This window comes from Malania oleifera, chromosome 1, assembly GCF_029873635.1.
Source record: "Malania oleifera isolate guangnan ecotype guangnan chromosome 1, ASM2987363v1, whole genome shotgun sequence".
Classification (NCBI taxonomy): Eukaryota; Viridiplantae; Streptophyta; class Magnoliopsida; order Santalales; family Ximeniaceae; genus Malania; species Malania oleifera.
In genome coordinates this window covers 115,599,335-115,610,387 of record NC_080417.1, presented here as the reverse complement: position 1 = coordinate 115,610,387, position 11,053 = coordinate 115,599,335, and positions in this window count along the sequence as shown.

Genomic DNA, 11,053 nt, shown 5'->3' with positions numbered 1-11,053 from the left:
CCTAGGATATATGGTATGGTATTTTTTAATAGAAACAAACAGTGGAAAGTTTGGTTGTTTGTATGGATATGTTAAAATGTGGAAAATTGTGGGGCAAATGATTTAATTTGTATGGATTATTGTATATCTGGATTTGGGATTTTGAAATACTAAATTGTTTGTGAAATACTAAATTGTTTGAGAAATATTGGAAATGCTTGTGAAAATACTGGAACTGTTTATGAAATACAGGAGTTTGAACTAACGGTCAATGGCCGAGTATTGTTTGATTGGACAAGGGCCAGGATTATTATTTGACGGTCGAGGGCTGAGTTTTAATTTATGGCTATATGCCGGATTGTATTTTTGGCCGGGGGTCAGGTTTTTTTTAAAATAACAAGAAATATATGTGAAATGATGTTTTAAATGGTATTTTCTATTATCTAAATAGCATTATATGCTTTAGGAACCCTAGGGACCAGTGTATTGTGAGCACGATACCATTACTAGAGATTTGTTATGTGGCCGTGTGCACCCACACCTGTGCTAAGAGGTGTAGGGTGGCCTTGTCCAATTTGCCTACGTGAGGTAAATGCACCCCCTAGGTGAGGGCAATTGGACCAGCAGTTGGAGTTGCGTGTACCCGCGGAGTATGTTAGCAAAGAATATAGATGACTATTGTCTAAGTGGATCCCCCAAGACATTAGTCCAGCCTTTGGGCCGCACAACCCGTGCCATAGGGATGTAAATGGCGTGTTTGTCACAGGGAGTGTCTTATATGCATATCTATTAATTTATGTGAATACGGTTAATTAATAAGATAACTTTGAGGTCTTACTGAGAAAGGTGAGTGCCCTGGTAAGAATAATGGTACTAGAGCAGAGGGAAGCTACTTGTATGGATGAGTAATCTTCCCTATCCTCGGCTAATTATGTGTGTGAGTGTAAATTAAGAATGTTTTCATAAATGTGTTTATCTATTTAGTGAACTGGTTATTTTCTATACACTAAAACCACACACTGACATTAACTTAGTCTTTCCCTTACTGAGTTGTGCCTCACCCCTACTTTACAAACTATCTTTTCAGGAAATCCTAGAGATCGGGTCTAATGGGCTAGAGGAGCCAAGCTAGTGGTGTAAATTTATGTAGGTAGTGTGTAGATAGAGATTTTATTTTTGTTTAGTTTTATGGGATGTAATTATATGAAAATGGATATATTTGTGTATAAAGATAGTTAGAACTCTGGTAATGTAATTTGAAAATTTTATATTTTATTTCCGCTGTTTATGTGTGTTTTATATTTGATGAATAATGTATCAGGCACACTGACGTCACTAAAGTAGCACTCCGGGCCCACGTGGCGGGTCGGGGTCATTACAGGTGGTATCAAAGCCTAGGTTTGCTAGGTTCTGCAGACTTTGAGGATTGATAATTACCAGAGTATAGGTTGAGATAAGATAGGGATAAAAGTGGGTAGGTTAAGATGGGTTTTAGTTTGGAAGCTTGGAGGCAGAAATCTATTAACGAACTTATGTGATTTTCTGAATCCGTCACGAGTTTCTAAAAACCATGGTAAATCCATCGATGGTTTCGTTTCTAGGTTGAGGGACTTGGACTCAGGAAATTTAGGTTGGAATGTTAGGATGAGTGGGTATGTGTGTGAAGTTAATGTTGGGATGAAGATTTTTTTTACCTCAATGGTTTAGTGATAGAATTGGGGTATGAATTATTAAATTAGAACCTATATATTATATCAATTCCATTATTCCATATTTGGATTAATTATGTTAAATGTGAAATTTCTAAGTCGGGTTATATCCTTTTTACATACTATCAGATAGTGCTATTGTATTATTTGATTTAGGTGCAACCCACTCGTTTGTGTCTCTGGGATTTGTTAAACTATGTGGGTTAGGGGCTCAATTGTTAGAGACAAAGTTAGTAGTGGGCACACCGGCAGGGTCAGTGCTAGTATGTAGTAAGGTGATCAGAGATTATCCAGTAGAGATTCGAGGGAGAGTGCTGCCTGCTAGTTTGATAGTCCTTGATATGCATGGTTTTAACATTATTCTAGGCATGGACTAGCTAGCATCCAGCTACACGAGCATTGACTGTCGCAGGAAGGAGGTGGTATTTAGACCTCCTTGGGAGTAGGAGTTTGTATTCGTTGGTTCGTGTGTGCGTTCGGCACCACAAATCCTTTCGGTTATCCAAGAAAAGAGGTTACTTTTGGGGGGATGCCAAGGTTACCTTGCAATGGTGAAGGAAGCGCCGAAGTAGGAACTCAAGTTAGAAGATATCCCAGTGATAAGGGAGTTCTCTGATGTTTTTCTAAAGGATTTATCAGGGTTGCCTCCTAATTGGGAGGTGGAATTTGCAATTGATCTGATCTTAAGGATAGCACCAATCTCCAAAGCCCCATATAGAATGGCTCCAGCTGAATTAAAGGAGTTAAAGGAGCAACTATAGGAGCTTTTAGACATAGGGTTTATCAGACTGAGTGTATTGCCTTGGGGTGCACCGGTTTGTTTGTGAAGAAGAAGGACGAATCGATGAGGATGTGCATCGACTACCGAGAGATTAATAAAGTAACAGTGAAGAACAAGTATCCATTATCCCAAATTGACGACCTATTTGATCAGCTTCAAGGTAAGCATATTTTCTCTAAAATCAATCTATGATATGGATGTCATCAAGTGAATGTTAGATCAGATGATGTACCGAAGACTGCTTTTCGAACTCGATATGACCATTACGAGTTATTGGTTATGCCGTTCGGGTTGATGAATGCTCCAGCAGTATTTATGGATATGATGAACAAGGTATTCCATGAGTACTTATACCAGTTTGTTATTGTGTTCATAGATGATATTTTGGTTTATTCAAGGAGCCCTGAGGAACATGAAGCTCATCTGAGACTAGTACTTAAGGTACTCAGGGAAAAGAAGTTATTTGCTAAACTTAAGAAATGTGAATTCTAACTAGAGCAGGTTACATTTCTGGGTCATGTGGTATCCAAGGAAGGGATTTCAGTGGATCTGAGCAAAGTAGATCATGTGGTTGATTGGGCAAGGATGAAGAACGTGCAGGAAGTTAGAAGTTTTCTAAGTCTTGCCAGATACTACTGCCGATTTGTCGAGAGGTTATCCAGATTATCAGGGTCTTTGACACGACTCACGAGGAAGAATATAAAGTTTGACTGGACTGCCGAATGTGAGCAGAGCTTTCAGGAATTGAAGCAGTGTCTAGTCACTGCCCCAGTGTTGATCCTCCCATCAGGTGAGGGTGGATTTGTAATTTATAGTGACGCATCATAGGAGGGACTTGGTTGTGTTCTAATGCAGCAGGGGAAAGTCATTGCGTATGCGTCTCGCTAGTTGAAAGAGTACGAAAAGAACTATCCTATGCACGACTTGGAGCTGGCAGTAGTTGTGTTTGCATTGAAGATCTGGAGACATTACCTTTATGGTGTAAGGTGCGAGATCTTTACTGACCATAAGAGTCTCAAGTATTTCTTCACCCAGAAGGATTTGAATATGAGGCAGTGCAGATGGCTTGAGTTGATAAAGGATTACGACTGCACCATTAGCTATCACCCAAGAAATGCGAACGTGGTAGTCGATGCATTGAGATGAAAATATGGGGGTGCGTCAGCCTCAACAGTTATGGCTTCTCACCATATCGTGATGGACCTAGAGAGGTTGGGTGTAGAATTGGTAGAAGGAAATCATCAGGCGCTCATTTCTAGTTTGGTGGTTCAACTAACTTTACAGGAGAGAATCGGAACAGCTCAGTTAAAACATGCAAAGCTGATGGAGATTGTAGAGAAGATACAAGATGAGCAACACACAGACTTTAATGTTGCTAAGGATGGAGTTCTCAGATTTCACACTCGATTGTGTACGCTAGATAACGCAGAGATAAAGAGGATGATTCTGGGGGAAGCTCACCGCTCTCTCTATACTGTTCACTCGGGTAGTACGAAGATGTATAGGGACTTGCGTGAAACATTCTGGTGGAGTAACATGAAGAGGGAAATTAGTAAATTTGTGGGTCAATTCCTGACGTGTTAGCAGGTGAAGGCAGAACACCAGAGGCCAGTGGGACCACTTCAACCACTAGACATCCCTACGTGGAAGTGGGAGTATATCTCGATAGACTTTGTATTGGGATTGCCTTCAGCATTGCATGGGAAGAATGTCATATAGGTAGTGGTTGACAGATTGACGAAGACTGCCCATTTCATTCTAGTTAGAACCAGTTACTCCATGGATAAGCTGGCAGAACTCTATGCTCAAGAGATAGTCAGAATACATGGCATGCCTATGTCCATCGTTTTAGATCGGGATCCGCGGTTCACTTCCTGTTTCTGGAAGAGTTTGCAAGGAGCGTTGGGTTCTTAACTCACTTTCAGTACTACATTTCACCCTCAGACGGATGGACAGTCTGAACAAACCATTTAGATTCTCAAGGATATGCTACGGGCATGTGTGTTAGATTTGGGGGGCAGTTGGATCTGATATCTGTTGTTGGTTGAGTTTGCATACAATAATAGTCACTAGGCCAGCATTGGAATTGCACCATAAGAGGCTTTGTATGGTCGCCGATGTCGATCTTCGTTGTATTGGGATAAAGTAGGTGAGCAGCAGATTTTGGGACCAGAACTTGTTCAAAAGGCCTTTGCAAAGGTCGAACTTATTAGGGAAAGGATCAAGGTAGCCTAGAGTCGGCAGAAGATTTATGCGGATACTCGCCGACGGGAGCTAGAATTCGAAGTAGGTGATATGATATTCTTGAGGATTGCTCCAATGAAGGGGGTGATGAGGTATGGAAAGAAGGGCAAGCTGAGCCCTAGATACATTGGGTAGTTCGAGATTCTGGAGAGGATTGGTTCGGCGGCGTACAGGATAGCACTACCCCCAGTGCTGTCTAGGATACACGACGTGTTCCATGTGTCCATGTTGAGGAGGTACGTTCCAAACCCCTCATATGTGATCAGTTATGAATCGTTGGAGATTGGGGATACTCAAGCATACGAGGAGGTACCAGTTCAGATTTTGGATCGAAAAATACAAGAATTGCGTACTAGGATATACCATTAGTGAAGGAGATGTGGCAAAATCATACAGTTGAGGAGGCTTCTTGGGAGTTAGAAACGGAAATACGCTAGAAATACCCACAGCTGTTCAACGAGGGCTAGTGTCAGACGGGTAAAGGTATAGTTGTATATAGAGGGATTAGAGTAGGTTGTGTGGTTAGTTGTGTATAGTTTTAACTATGGATAGTTTTTGGGAAACTTTGTTATGATTATTGTAATTTCCCAAAGGCAGTATTGTAACTACGATATTCCTCCGTCATAAGTGAGGGTAGTTAATAAACGTGGGACGGGGCCGCTATGTGGGTGGCTACCGACTCTTCTATAGACTGAGATCGTGAATTAAGGAGATAATTGGTAATAGTTAATAAATTTCGAGAACGAAATTTTTGTAAGTAGGAGAGAATGTAGTAATCCTAAAAAAAATATTATTAAAAAAATAATTAAATTTATTAAATTTAAATTTAAAATTAATTAATTAATTAATTATTATTAATTAAATAATATAATATAATAATATTATAATGATATATATATTAAGTATATCCTAAAAGGATGAATCCTTCAGGAAGAAGAAAGAGTGCAGAGGCAGCAACGTTTTCCTCGTCCCCTCTCTTCCACTCTCCTCCATCTCGTCTTCGATATTCGGCCAATCAGAAATTCGAAAATACTGTTGGGCTCTACTCGCTGCCACCAATACTTCTACTGGCGCGGATCTGTTGTGGGAGTGGCGTAGGCATATCTCTTGGAGTAAGGCCAAATTTTAAACTTACCTCAAGTTCTCTTTAACTATAAGCCCCATTAATGAACAAAAATTGTAAGGAGATTCGTGGGGAGATTCTCTACAATCTAACTAGAGCGGGTTTTTGAATTGGAGTTTCAGGGTACCAATCCTAAATCGGGGGTAAGTTTAATAATTTAGGTTTTATTAGGCTATTTAGAGTATTCAGAGTTTAGGGGAATTTTAGGGAAAGTTATTCTAGGGATTGTGATGAGTAATGTAGTGAAATTTGAATTTCAGGGTTTCAGGGGTTTTTGAATTGCTGGGGAGTGGGCTGGGATGTTATCGGGTTTTTCAGGAATTGGGTAAGGGGATTAAGTTAAGTCAGTAATTTTATGAAAATTAAATCAATTTAATTGTCATGTTTATATAATTTTATGAAATTTAAATCAAATACTAAATTATCTGTGAAATACTGAATTCTTTGAGAAATACTGAAAATGCTTGTGAAAATACTGGAACTGTTTATGAAATGCAGGAGTTTGAACTAACGGCCAGTGGCCGGGTATTGTTTGATTGGCCAAGGGCCAAGATTATTATTTGACGGCCGAGGGCCGAGTTTAATTTATGGCTATATGCCGAATTGTATTTTTGGCCGGGGGTCGGGTTTTTTTGAAATAACAAAAAATATATGTGAAATGATGTTTTAAATGGTATTTTTTATTATCTAAATTGCATGGTATGATTTAGGAAAACTGGGGACCAGTGTATTGTGAGCACGGTACCGTTACTAGAGATTTGTTATGTGGCCGTGTGCACCCACACTTGTGCTGAGAGGTGTAGGGTGGCCTTATCCGATTTGCCTACGTGAGGTGAATGCATCCCCTAGGTGAGGGCAATCGGACCAGCAGTTAAAGCTGCGTGTATCCGCGGAGTATGTTAGTGGAGAGTATAGATGACTATTGTCTAGGTGGATCCCTCAGGACATTAGTCTAGTCTTCGGGCCGCACAACCCGTGACATGAGGATGTAAATGACGTATTTGTCACAGGGAGTGTCTTATATGCATATCTGTTAATTTATGTGAATATTGTTCATTAATAAGATAACTTCGAAGGCTTACTGAGAAAGGTGAGTGCTCTGATAGTAGCAATGGTACTAGAGCAGAGGGAAGCTACTTGTATGAGCGGGTAATCTTCCCTATCTTTGGCTAATTGTGTGTGTGAGTGTAAATTAAGAATGTTTTCATAAATGTACTTATCTATTTAGTGAACTGATTATTTTATGTACACTAAATGCATACTAGCCACATACTGATATTAACTTAATCTTTCCTTTACTAAGCTATGTCTCAACCTTACTTTACAAACTATCTTTTCAGGAAATACTAGAAATCAGGTCTAGCAGGCTAGAGGAGCCGGACTAGTGGTGTAAATTTATGTAGGTAGTGTGTAGATAGAGATTTTGTTTTTGTTTAGTTTTATGAGATGTAATTATATGAAAATGGATATATTTGTATATAAAGATAGTTAGAACACTAATAATGTAATTTGAGAATTTTATATTTTATTTCCGCTGCTGTGTATGTGTATTTTATAGTTGATGAATAAGGTATTAGGTACATTGACGTCACTAAAGTAACACTCCAGGCCCACGTGGCGAGTTGAGATTGTTACAAATAGATTTACATATCTTAGATCTATTATTCAGACCGAAAGAAAAATTAAAGATTTACACACTTGTAACATAGGTCACATAATGTATTAGTGAGGAAAAATGAGTTAGTTACTGTTATGGGTAGTAGAAGACATACGATAGACTTAAAATAACTTGAAATGAAATACCGAATAAGAATTTAGTTTCGAATTTATCGAAACAAATTGTTCATGATCACATAAATTAGCAAAAAATGAATCATGTAACCAACTCTAATTAATGAGACTTAAGACTTAATTTTATCATTATTATTGTTATATATTTTATATTTTTAAAAATATAAAATAATAATATTGAAACTGTAGGGGTGTGGCGCGCGCCGGATCCTTGCCGTTCTGGGGGCGGCGGTGGGGCCGTCTACAGTGGCGGTCCAGCGGATGAAGTCCGCGCGCCGACATACTCGGTACACGCTGGAAACACATGGGATTTATTCTCCAGTGCTAGTTGGCCTTCAATTAATTTTTTGGTTTCAATGTTTGGACAATTCAAATCAAACGGTTTGTAAAAAAATCCCTCCGAAAAACGAGGAACCCCAAGTGGAGCCAAATCCAATCAAGTCAATGGAAGGCCAGGCCAAGCAAATCCTAGGCCTAAGGCGACCCATGAGTCACTATACAAAATTTGGTTCTCATTAATTTTTTTTTATCAATCTTTTTATTTAATAAAATTATTTCAAATTTAGGTAAGTCCTACCTACTAAGACATATCATAATATAATATGGCTCAACAATTAAAATAAGAGTAAAAAACACTTATCTTTTCTGAGGTTTGACAGAAAAGTGAAAATCTCAACTGAGATTTTAAAAACGTTATTGACTCCTCTAAAGATTTCAAAGAAATTAGAAATCTCCTTAGATTTGTCAACATTGTCTTAAAAGATTTATTTTTTTATTAAATACAAAGAGATATTTGTATTTTTTTGATAAAGTTGATGAAATATCTATGTCATTTTTTAGGTTCCTGTGTTTTTATCAAATCTTAAAAGATGTTCGTATCTTTTGTCATTAAAATAATTTTATCGGATAAAAGAAAGTGATCAATATTATTCTTTTTAGAGGACTCGACTTTCATCAATTATGATTTATGGCTACTTGTCCCATTTATCATTCATCCACCTTGTTATGTGTACGGGTTGACTTCTTTTTAATTTTAAAAAAGACTCCATCTATTCCACTATCACATTCTATTTTTTAAAATTTTTATTTGATCTTTATTAAATTTAAATTTTTAATTAATTTATATGGACACAATTGAACAATACTAGGTAGCTAACCATTGTTTTTCTACATTAATTTGACTAAAATAGCTTTAAAAATATAAATGATTACTGTTTGAAAATTTTAATATATAATATTAGGAAATAGTAATTTGTGTCGTGCTTTGAAAAGTGGTTTTTTTTTTTTTTGGAGGGTAATAAAATAAACCTTCAAAGTACCTTAATATTTATATAGTCTTGCTTTGTGTTTGTCAATGATTAGATGATTACATGCAAAGCCAAATAAAAAAAGAGACATCCAAATAATATGAATATATTATAAATATAGTTAAAGATTATTAATTATAATTATATACAAACATAAAAAAGAAGCACGTTTAATTAGGCGAGGAAGAGGTGGAGGCAATAGGCATGACCGTTGCATAATTTCCTGTACGCGTGGGTTGTTGGGCGACCGGCGGTTCAAATTATCAAAACCAGCTGGCGCAGCCACAGCTTTAATCTGTTCATATACTACTTCTCCGCCATTAGTTTACATGCATGCGTATCTCACAACTATTATGAAAGAATTTTTAGGACTTGTTTGGTTGAGGACTTAGAAAATTAATTTTCAAACTATTATTTTTTACGACAAAGGAGGGCCGGCTCTTTATTAAGGACACTGAAGTGCTTGCCTCAAATTTTTTTTAAAATTTAATAATATTAACATTATTTATGGAATTTACGTGTTTAGTGGGTGGAGTGCACATGGAGTGCAGCCAAAATTATTTGATATACTTAGAAAAATTAATTTTGAATAAAAATAAAAATTAAATAATATATTAAGGGTCCCTAATTAAATCATTCGCCTAGGACCCCATATTGTGAAGAGCCGCTCCTACAACAAAGAATTGTATCAATACTTTTTTTATACTCAAAAATGTATTTTGTTAGTTTTTTTTTTTTTTTTGAAATTATTTCTCAAAATGAAAACGATAAAATTATGTTTAATCAATGTTGATCCAAATGATAATTTGTTGATCATAATAATAATAATAATAATAATAATAATAGTGAGTAATTTTATTATTTTGTGATGACTCGAAACTCCTACCCAAACAAATCCTTTGGACGAATATTATGAATATTAATATAATATCTTATTATTAGCAAAGTCTAAATTTTAAGAGGAAGAATTATCTCTTTTAAGTGTTTTTTCATTTTTTACAAAAAAAAATGCAATTTATTTTTTATTTTTCTAAAACTTATATAAGAAATCAAAATTTTACTGAAGTATAAAAAATATGTAGTTGTCAAATTTTTTGTATAAATTTATAAATTTAAAAAAAAAAAAAAAAAACATGAAGAGTATTTTTATACGTGTTTGAAAATTTATTTAAAAGGAAACTAAATTATTTTAAGTGATAAAAAATATTAAAATATTTTTTAAAAAATCAAACTAGCATCATTATAATTAGTTTAAAATAAAATAAATATTATTTTTCACAACTAAATATACATAAAATCAATTTTTAGTGTTTTCATACAAATATTAAAAGATTTTTTAAAAAAGAAATTAAACTAGCATCATTATAATTTTTTTAAAATAAAATAAATATTATTTTTCACAACTAAATATACATAAATTCAATTTGCATATATATATATATATATATATATATATATATCGAAATGAGCAACTTGCTCATATTTTTTCATACTATATGGAGACAATAGAAACAACATGAAAGTGAGGCAAGAGGAACGATTCACCATTCACCTAACTAGTTGATGCACAAGTTGGCCGGGTATTCCAATTAGCACATAATTAATTAACATAGCCTCCCACCAACCCCAAATCAACTCGTGTAGACTAAGGGGTGCTTATTTGGAATGGTTCACACTAATATTTTATGTAAATTTTAAACTGAATAAATTATTTTTTTGTGAGGTTTATTTTAAAAAAAATTGTTAGCCAATAATTGGAGTTACATAGTTTTGCATATATATATATATATATATATATATATATATATATATAATAATTTTGAAAAATGATGTCAAAATATAAAAATATTAAAATTAATTGTAGATGACATTAGTTGAGTTATAGAAAGTGTAATAAAGGCACAGTTATAATTAAAATAAACTTTTCAAAAGTCTCTTCGATGCTTAAGTCAATGAGAAATATATAAGGAAACATAATAAGAATAGTTAGTAATAAAAGTATAGATATAATTAAAATTAACATTTTCAAAAGTTTGTGACAATTTAGTCAATGTGAAACATATCAAAGCAAAACATTAGAAGAATTAGCGTTTCTCAAATTGAGTAAATGTTTGTGGAA